Source organism: Elephantulus edwardii, unplaced genomic scaffold (genome assembly GCF_000299155.1).
Source record: "Elephantulus edwardii isolate Elephantulus edwardi_28Jun2011 unplaced genomic scaffold, EleEdw1.0 scaffold00058, whole genome shotgun sequence".
Lineage (NCBI taxonomy): Eukaryota > Metazoa > Chordata > Mammalia > Macroscelidea > Macroscelididae > Elephantulus > Elephantulus edwardii.
The window spans coordinates 8001025-8010817 of record NW_006399808.1 but is presented as its reverse complement, the minus strand read 5'-3'; the positions used below and the strand labels follow the sequence as shown (position 1 = coordinate 8010817).

The 9793-nt window shown below is 40.4% G+C and overlaps 1 pseudogene; it reads right to left on the bottom strand.

Annotated features, from left to right (window-relative positions):
• Positions 1-2551, bottom strand: part of LOC102851948 — a 43437-nt pseudogene extending 40886 nt beyond the window's left edge.
• Between the last annotated feature and the right edge of the window lie 7242 nt (positions 2552-9793).

The window sequence follows — 9793 nt, the reverse complement described above, 5'->3', positions numbered from 1 at the left end:
AAATCTCTGTAAATGTTTATGAAAATTAATAAAATATAATTATAGAAAAAAAAAAGAAGATGTCAAGGAACCATCCATTCATACATTTACCAAGATCTTCATTATGCCAGGCTCTGTTCTTGTCACTAATCAGATGACAAAAACAGGGAAACTCCCTGCATTTGTAGAGCTCATGTTCTCTTTATGGCGAGAAAGAAACGATGTTATTGTCATATACCACATAGTTGATCCTCTGCTGGGGTTTCAGAGGCAGTAACATTACTCGAGAGGAGATTGCCCATCTTTCTCCCATGGAGCAACTGGTGTATTCATACCACCTGCCTTTCAGTTGGCAGCACAAACTCCTTACCTGCTGGGCAACCAGAGCGCCCTTATCAGTAAATGAGATAGAATGCTATAAGGTGGTAATTGGTATGGGGGAAAGAAATTAAGCAAAGGAGGTGGAGAGCTTTTGGAAAGGTAAAGGGTTCTCACTTGGCTAGAGGCTAAGGATGCTCCTGGTATAGAGAACAGCACCACAAGGTAAGGGAAGACCAACTCAAAACCCACTGCCCTATAGTGCAATAATGAATGAATGGAAACCCAAAATCTCTGTAAATGTTCATTAAAATTAATAAAATTTAATTTTTAAAAATGCAAAAAAAAAAAACCCAAAAAACAAACCCACTGCCCTTGAGTCCATTTCAACTCCTGGTGAGGCTCCTTTGAGTTTCCAAGGCTGTAAGTCTTAAGAGGAAACAGCCTCATCTTTCTCCACTAGATCAGCTGGTGGATTTGAACTGCCAACCTTTCAGTTAGCAGCCTAACACCTAACCTGACAATTAACAGGGCTGCTAATGTATTAGAAAGTCCTCAAGCACTGTCCCTGGCTGAGTCCCAAGATTATCTGTCCTCTGTCACAACTTGACCACTTTGATTTAGGTTTTCCTTTCTGGATGTTGGGGTTTAAGAAGTGGGATTTTATGACAGGTGAAGGGTCCTTTTAATTTGAAATCCTGAGGGTTGGGACAGGGATGAGAAAGATGAAAGATTGGAGGGAGTGACATCTGTTTAAACTTTACTTCTAAATTATCAACGTGAGAGACAATGGAATTCAATTAAGTGAAGAGCTGTGGATATAGAGCATTGAGCAGAGATTGCTTGGTCTAAACCAAAATCCAACCTTCACCACTAAAAAAAAAAAATGTCTGTTACTGCAATGCTGTGTGTGTCAGAGTAGGACTGGGCTCTGTGGGTTTTTCAATGATTGAGCTATGAGTCAACTACAAATTGGGTCAGCTAGGAGTCAGTTCTGATTTGACAACAATGAGAAAAACAGAACTAAGACAGAGTTTGTTAAATTTAAATTTTAAAAAAAATTTTTTTTACTTTCTTCCAAGGCACTTCTGGGTGCATCTCACCTCTAACTTTTTGGATCATAGCAGATTGCTTTGACCATTTGGAGCACTCAGGAACTCAGAAGGGCTGAGTTCTAAGAAAGCTGAGCACTGGCTTACTTGTGTTTATTTACTAATCATTAGTGAATTATTTCACATTGTTTACACTACATCAAATAATCTGCTTCTTGTTATGACTGGTATCTATCTACCTCTTAACACCACAGCACCTTCCTTCGCCTGGAGCTGGAGCCCTGAACTTGGACTTACTAATCAGTTCACTGCATATTGCTAAGTAAACACAAGTAAACCTGTCATGACCTTGCTTAGTGGGTGCTCTGTCCTTATGAGTGATTATAAATTTTAGAAGAGACTTTCATTCCATAAACAGGTGCCATGGGGTGGGAGATAAACAGATGCCAGTATACCTAGAAGCATACCTTTGATATATTGAACTAGCCTCCTAAATGCAGAGGATAAATTTTGTTGGCTAAAGACAACCACTTGTGGTGTTTCTATTATAACAGCACTATTTCTGGTGGAATAGTCCATAGGGAGTTGTTTTGATAACCCAAAGGCTATGCCTTTGGGGGTTCAAATCCACTGGAGACTCTACAGGAGAAAGATGGAAAATCTTTTTGTTTGCAATTTATAGTCTAAGAAACTCTCTGGAGGGTCAGCTATGAGTCAGTTCTGACTTGACAACATTGAGAAAAACAGAACTAAGACAGAGTTTGTTACTAGGAATGGACTTTTGGAACTGGTTAATGGGTAGAGCCTGGAAGAGTGTTAAAGAGCCAAATAGTCAAAGGCGAGGTTGCTTTCAAGAGACGTTTGGTGAAATTACGGACACAGACATTCTGTTGAGGACTCAGGAAGAATTGAGAAGGATTGTACCACTAGGACAGGGCAGGTGTCAGCAATGTGGTAAAACTCAGGCAAAACTGCTCACTACAAATTAATAAGTGAGTACATGTAATACTCCCTGGCAGGAACTCCAAACTACATTAAAAACAACCTCAAATGTTAGTGGTTTATAATGGCAGAGGAGTATTACTCACACTAAATAAGCTGGCTAGAACCACTGCTCCAGCTTCCTTAACCCTGGAACTCAGGTAGGGAAGCGGCTCTGAACCATTCTGAAATGGTTCAATCATGGCCAGCAGAGCATTCATGTTGCACAGTAACCAGTTCTCTTGTGTGAATGATTTTGACCTAAGTAGGTGACTGAATGATGAGTCAACCAGAGCACTTTGAATGTATTATACCATCTTTGAGCAGGGCACCACTGCCTCTTTTCTACACAATCAAAATCCCACTTTCAAGAGATTTGATTGCAACAAAAGGCAAAAGCTCCCTCAACCATAAACCCTTCTGACTGGGTTTGAAGCCATGTCCCAAACCTCACCAGAACAAAAGGCATAAAGAGGAGAGTCTGGACTTGCGATGAGATAGATGTTTCAACGCAGACATGCACATCAATTTTGCTCATGAGGCATCAACCAAACCTAGTTTCATGGCTCTATGCATGCAGTGGGGCCCAACAGAACAATCCGACCCTCTCAGGAAGATGGGGAGTTGGGCATATTTGGGATAGCACTAACAGCTACTAGACGCTCCCCTGTCAGAGCTGACTGATTCAGACTAATAGCCTCAAGCAAACTTGGCCAGTCAGGGTTCAACCACAAACCTTTACGAAGCCAGCTACTAGCCAAGGCTACTTCTTGAGGTAGCACAACAGACACAATTATTTCTACTACTGATACTACTACTAAGGATAATTCTTCAGCAAAAGAGATATGCTTGTTCCCTCAGAGTACTGGTTTGATAAGGCAGGGAAAACCAGAAACTGGCTATCTCAAATAGGGATATAAAGGCACAAGGCATGCAGTAGAGGGTCATCAAACTTTTACAAATGTAGTTATTAATAAAATGGCACTGTTGTTGTTATGCACCATCAAATCAGAACCAAACTATAGCTGACCCTCAGGTGGATTTTCAGATGCCTCTGATGAGTTCAGACCCACAAGTTTTGGTTGATAATTTTCCTTTCCCTCAGGAACTCCTGACAGGGCTCACACAACCCTAGCAGAAGATTAAGGGAAGGACTGGAAGAAACACATAAACTTCTAGGGATATTGAAAGTAGGACTACACAGGAAAGGCAACTTGGATGATATGACACCTGAGACCGGCAGTTGAGAATAGGGACAGGCTTTCCAGAAAGATGAAACAGAATGAGACACAGCACCAAACTGGAGAACCTGTAGGGTAATGGAACTTGAAGGAGGCTTGAGAGAGATGACATTAGGCCTGCTAACAAGCAGAGTGCAAATTCTTCTCATAGCAGTTCTTCCTGTGTGAACACAACATGTTTGTGGGATGACTCAGGCCATGGTAGAATCATTGCTGTCCTTTGTGCAGCTCAGAACTACTGTCTCTGAGGAACATAAACACAAATAAAATGTGTCAAGAGGTCTTTACCTTCCCCTTTACACCCACTTGAGAAGAACTACTCCAAGGAAGCAGAAAACTCTTTCATTTTTTAATAAGAAACCACTTCTTCATTGAAAAACTTCCAACTCATATTTTCACAGCTGAGAGAAATAGAAATTTAATATCTATGGTTTATATTTCTAAATGAATGGCCCCATATTATTCTAGTAGCACCTAAAGTCTTCTAACTTTAGGAGAAGGCAATCAGTAAGTGCAGAGCTGATTCCTACAAGGTGAAGGTCAGACGTACCTCCACTCTCAACAGTTAACAGCAATTCTGACACCAGCTGTTCTCCCCACACACTCTCTACGTCTCTTCTGGGCTTGATCATTCATTGAAATGGACACAGAGAACTCAAGTACAGACTATATTTACAGTTAAGTGGTTTGTTAAGGAAATAACTCAGGATCAGGATCAACAGACTACAACTCAGGATCAGTGTCAGGAAGCCGGTAGGTAAAACCTGGAACGTTCTCCAAGGTGGAGAGAGTACATTCCTCCCTTCTTCAGTGAAGGATAGAGTTCTTAGCAAATCTCGGCCATTCATGAAAGCTGGCCCTTCTTTCTGCTGTGCACCCCTCTCTCAGCTATGCGGGCTTCCTGTCAGTCTCTTCATTTCACCCCACCTCCCTTACGATGTGTGCACTCCCACTCAGTTGTGCAAGTGGATTTGCCTTTAGCCTCCCTGTTGTCAGTCTTAGCAGTGCTGAAGCCACTCACAGCCAGTGGAGCAGCTTTCTCCTGCCCTCTTAACTGTGTTCCTAGCAGTACGTTTCTGCTGTCACCATCAGCTCTGCCACAGGGTCCTTTCTGAGTCTCTATTTTCGGTGGTACAATCCTTATTTTCTCTCTCTCTTTCCTTCTGTCTTCTCTCTTCTTGCCTTTCCTTAGTGATATTTAAGGTTGTAAATTGGTGAGGCTGCCCATGAGTCTCTGGTTTGGCAGTTAAGAGGCAGTCATTCTCTTGAGGAGATCTGATTTTATGTGATTATTTTCATGATGAGATCTGCTACAAGCAACCAGGCACTTAAAAAGGAGTTCCCTTCGGGACTGTGACTTTCATAAAATACACTTGGATATCTTCTGACAAAGCTTTCTTGCTTTTTCTTCAATCCAGATCCTACGTCTAGCTCATCACCACTAATGTATGGGACTTTCGACTTGAGCCAGCAGCCTGCCATGTTTTCTGTCAATCTAGGGTTCTGATCAGCCTTGGAAGTCCATATCTGACCTGTTCATTTTTAGTTCATCAGCTCCTGAAGCTGCAAACTACTTGAGTCAGTAAAAGCCAACAGCTTGAAGTCTGACTCTCGGTTTTAGAATTTGACAACCTCTTATTCTCTCTTCTGTTTTTTTTCTCTCTCTCAAATTTCATTGGTTTTGTTTCTCTGGAGAACCTGCCCTAGGACATTTTTCTTTTTTCTTCTTTCTTTCTTTTTCAAACCTCTGTAAAAAAAAGTTGGCTGCATAAAAAAGAAAAATACCCTGCCACTTTCAATGCATGGCCCTCCCAACACAACCACAAACCGATCAAGTCCCTTGTTGGACTATAGTAATTTCATTTGCATAATATATAGTCACTTTATTTGCATAATATATTGACCAATTGACCAATGTCTGCAATGAGCACACCAATAACAGAGCAGGCTTAAGCTCACCACCAGACAAAATTATCAAACCATCAAATTGCTTATAGTTTACCCAGGAAATGTCAGTGTCAACCTAAACAAAGGTAACATACCCTCTGAAGTTGAAAACTAGACAAAGGGCTTAGGACAAACATGTCCCAAGCTATTTTTCTAAAGAACTGAGGCAAAAACCACATGAAGGAACTCACTTCACCATGCAGGGCATAGTACTTGTTTATTGCTTTGGAACACTGGTAAAGTAACCAAATTGGCTAAAGGATCCATATCTCTTACCTGGGCCTCCAAACCTCTTCTAATCAAAATTGCAGGAGATGAGCATCAAAGCAATATGAAATGGAGGATATGGGGCCTGAAACCTAGACCAGATGGTCTCAGCCACATCCCAGAGCTGAAGTATGGGCTAGCCCAGGCAGGAAGAGGCACTTACATAGCATCCTATAGGTTTCCTCGGCACAGGCAGAAGGACAAAGCTTTAGCTCCTAGTCACCTGGTAGGCCCACATCCCGGAATGAGTGGTGTCTTCTAGTTTTCAGCAGCACATATCCAGGTGATGAAGGTAAACCTTCCATTTCTCTTTATAAAATAGTTTATAGCTACAGGGTGGAAGGCCCCAAACGTGTCAGCATCATTTCCAAAAATAGAACTAGAATCAATTAAAGAACCTTAACAAGTTTTCACTTAATTTCAATAGAAGATTTACATCTAATCCAATCATTTTGCCTGCCAGATCAATACTTTATGGATACTAGAGTTTTTTTTACTGTGCTCACTGTTACTTTTACTGTGGTAAATATATATTTAATAAAACACTTTCCATTTCAACATTCCTCACATGTACAATTAAGTAACATTTGTTCAACCCCTACCATTACCTATTTCTAAATTGTTCTGTCATCCTTGATAGAAGCACAGTGTTCTTTAAGCAATGTCCCCCTTTTCTTCTCTCTCCTGTCCTCCTCCGGTAAGCACTATTGTTGTTGATTGCCTATGAGTCGAGCACGACTCGTAGCAAGTCTATGGACAAAAGGCCTGAAGCCCCTCTACAACTATTGACCCTTATCAAAGTTCATAGAGTTTACAGAGTCATGTTATTTAGGAAGTGGATGCACTGATAAAATTTAATCTTTAAATCTTATGCCTCCCGCCATCCTCATCTCTGTGCTCCCCCTTAGATCCTCATAAACATTTTGCTAGTTATATATTTCTACAATAATGGTCTTATACAGTATTTGTTCTTATGGGACTGAGTTAGTTCACTTAGAGTAATGCTCTCCAGCCCCCACCCCCACACCCGCCAGTTAGGTAGTGATTTACAAAACTATTGCTTCTGCATGCTGTAGACCTCTTATATGTACATCTTTGTTAGTTATGTACCTGAGGAAAGAATTGCTGTGTAACAGAACACGAATCTGGTCAGCTGTAACAACATTGGCAAGCCGTTTCCAGCAGTCTGACACTGCCATCACTCCACACCCTCCTCAGCACTTAGTGCCCTTTGGAATCTCGATGTTTGGTAGCTGCAATCTTCTTCCTAGAAAAGGATGATCTTAGGTATCAGGATTGCAGTGAACTCCTGGTGATATGGTTTCCCTCCTATACTTGCCCTTGTCTAAGTGAGTACAGTCATACTAATCTATTTGGATATTTATTTACGTTTCTTTCTTTGAAAATTAGTAATTACTTCAAGCCTACAAAAAGAGTAGAAAACAATGTCATTGATACCACATCTTCTCAAAGTCAAAACATTACAAATTAATTGCAATCTCTCCCTTTCCCCAAAAAATACTTTCCTAAATTTGATAGCAGCAAAGGGCTGAAGTATGTCAGAGATGATGAGGATGGCACAAGATAGGACAGGGTTCAGATCTGTTTTTCACAGGGTTGCTTTGAGTCATATTCAACTTGATGGCACATAACAACAACAACAGTGACAAATTTTATATTTATGGTTCCCTCTTATTTCTAGTAATAAGAAATCAAGAAGTTAAGGAGCTGGACAGAAGATTTGAAGAGCAGGGTAGGAAGACAAATCAAAATATTATAATGAAATGTGCAAAGACCTGGAGTCAGAAAATCCAAAGAGCCAAACTCATTGGCATTTCTTAAGCTAAAGAAGTGAAGAACAAATTCAAGCCTCGGGTTGCAATACTTAAGTATGGTTTGTACAGGATATTAAATGATGCAGGAAGCATTAAAAGAAGATAGAAGGAGTATACTGAATCACTGTACCAAAAGGAATGACTGACACAGAAGAATTTAGTGAAAAATGTATAAGCAAGAGTGGTGAAGGAAGAAGTTCAAACTGCTTTGATGAAATTGGCAAAAAACAAGGCCCCAGGAATTGATAGCATACAAATTGACATATTTAAACAAATGGACATTGCCCTGGATGCACTCACCAAGTTGTGCCAAGAAATCTGGAGGACAACTACCTGGCCAACTGTTTTGAAGAGATCCATATTTGATCCCCTTCCAAAGAAATATGTCACAACAGAGTTGTGAAATTATTGAACACTATCATTAATATCACACGCAAGCAAGATTCTGCTGAAAATTATCCAAAAACAACTGGAACAGCACATCAACAGAGAACTTCCAGATGTGCAAGCTGGGTTTAAAAGAAGCCGTGGTGTGGTAGCAGGGATATTATGGTTAATGTTAGATGGATCTTGGGTGAAAGCAGAGATCACCAGAGGAATGTCTATCTGGGTTTCATTGACTATGGAAAGGGATTTGACTGTAGGGATCACAACAAACTGTGGCTAACTCTGAGAAGAATAGGAATCCCAGAAGACTCATCTGTGCTTATACAAAACATATATTTGGACCGGGAGGCAGTCATCAGAAAAGAGTAAGGAAACACTGCATGGTTCAAAATCGGGAAGAGTGTACACACCAGGAACGTCCTATCTCCATACCTTTTAAATCTATATGCAGAACAAATCATCTGGGGGCTGGGCTCCACGAGGGGAAATGTGGCATCAGAATTGAAGGAAGACTCATCAACAACCTCCATTATGCAGATGACTCAAACTTGCTTGCCAAAACTGAGGAGGACCTAAGGCATTTGCTGTACAAGGTCAAGGACTGCAGCTAGAAATGGGCTCAGAATATGAAACAGAACCTTCACCAAAGAAGACATTCAGATGGCAAACAAACACATGAAGAAATGTTCAAAATTCCTAGCTCTAAGAGAGATGCAAATCAAAACAGATAAGAGATATCATCTCACCCCAGTAAGAATAGCAAAATTTAACAGAACAGCAAACATCAAATGCTAGCAAGGTTGTGGAGAAACTGGAACCCTTATTTACTGTTGGTGGAAGTGTAAAATGGTGTAACCATTATGGAAAGCTGTATGGCCCTTTCTCAAAAGTTGCAAATAGGAATACCATTTGACCCAGCAATTCCACTACTGGGAATATGCCCCAAAGAAACCATAACTGCCACCAAGCAGATATATGCACACCCATGTTTATTGCAGCTTTGTTCACAATAGCGAAGAGTTGGAAACAACCTAAGTGCCCATCAATAAACAAATGGATAGAGAAGCTGTGGTATATTCACACAATGGAATACTATGTTGCATTGAAAAACAAAGAACTAATGCAATATTATTAAAAATGGGTGACCCTGGAAGACATTATCCTGAGTGAAATATCTCAGTCACAAAAGTACAAATACTGCATAGTGCCACTGTTGAAAAATGGGACTGACATCGGGTTGGGGGGAAATTGAGAAAGATGGCATAAATAATACTGTATTGAAACAGATGAGGGAGAAAACTATTTAGAAGGGATATGTGATTAGGTATTATTGCCATGACAGGAGTTCAGAACGAAGGCTGCATAGTGGAGTGGACCTGGGGGGAAGGATTGTTTAACAATGAAAAAAAATTTCTTTTTACTTTTCAAAGAAAAGAGTGAACTGAGAGGGAAGGGGTGGGCAGGGAAAAAAGTGCAACAATGAATGAATGGAAATCCAAAGTTTCTGTAAGTTTTCATTAAAATTAATAATAATAATAAATACCAAAAAAGAAAACAAAGATCCTCACCACTAGGATGATTGGCAGCATTATGATTGATGATGAAGAGATTGAGATTGCTTGGATCCACAATCAATACTTTTGGTACCAGCAGCCAGGAAATAAAAAGACAAATTGCATTAAGAAAGTCTGCTGTCAAATTTAACAGAACAGCAAGCAACAAATGCTGGCGAGGTTGTGGAGAGACTGGAACCCTTATTCACTGTTGGTGGGAGTGTAAAATGGTG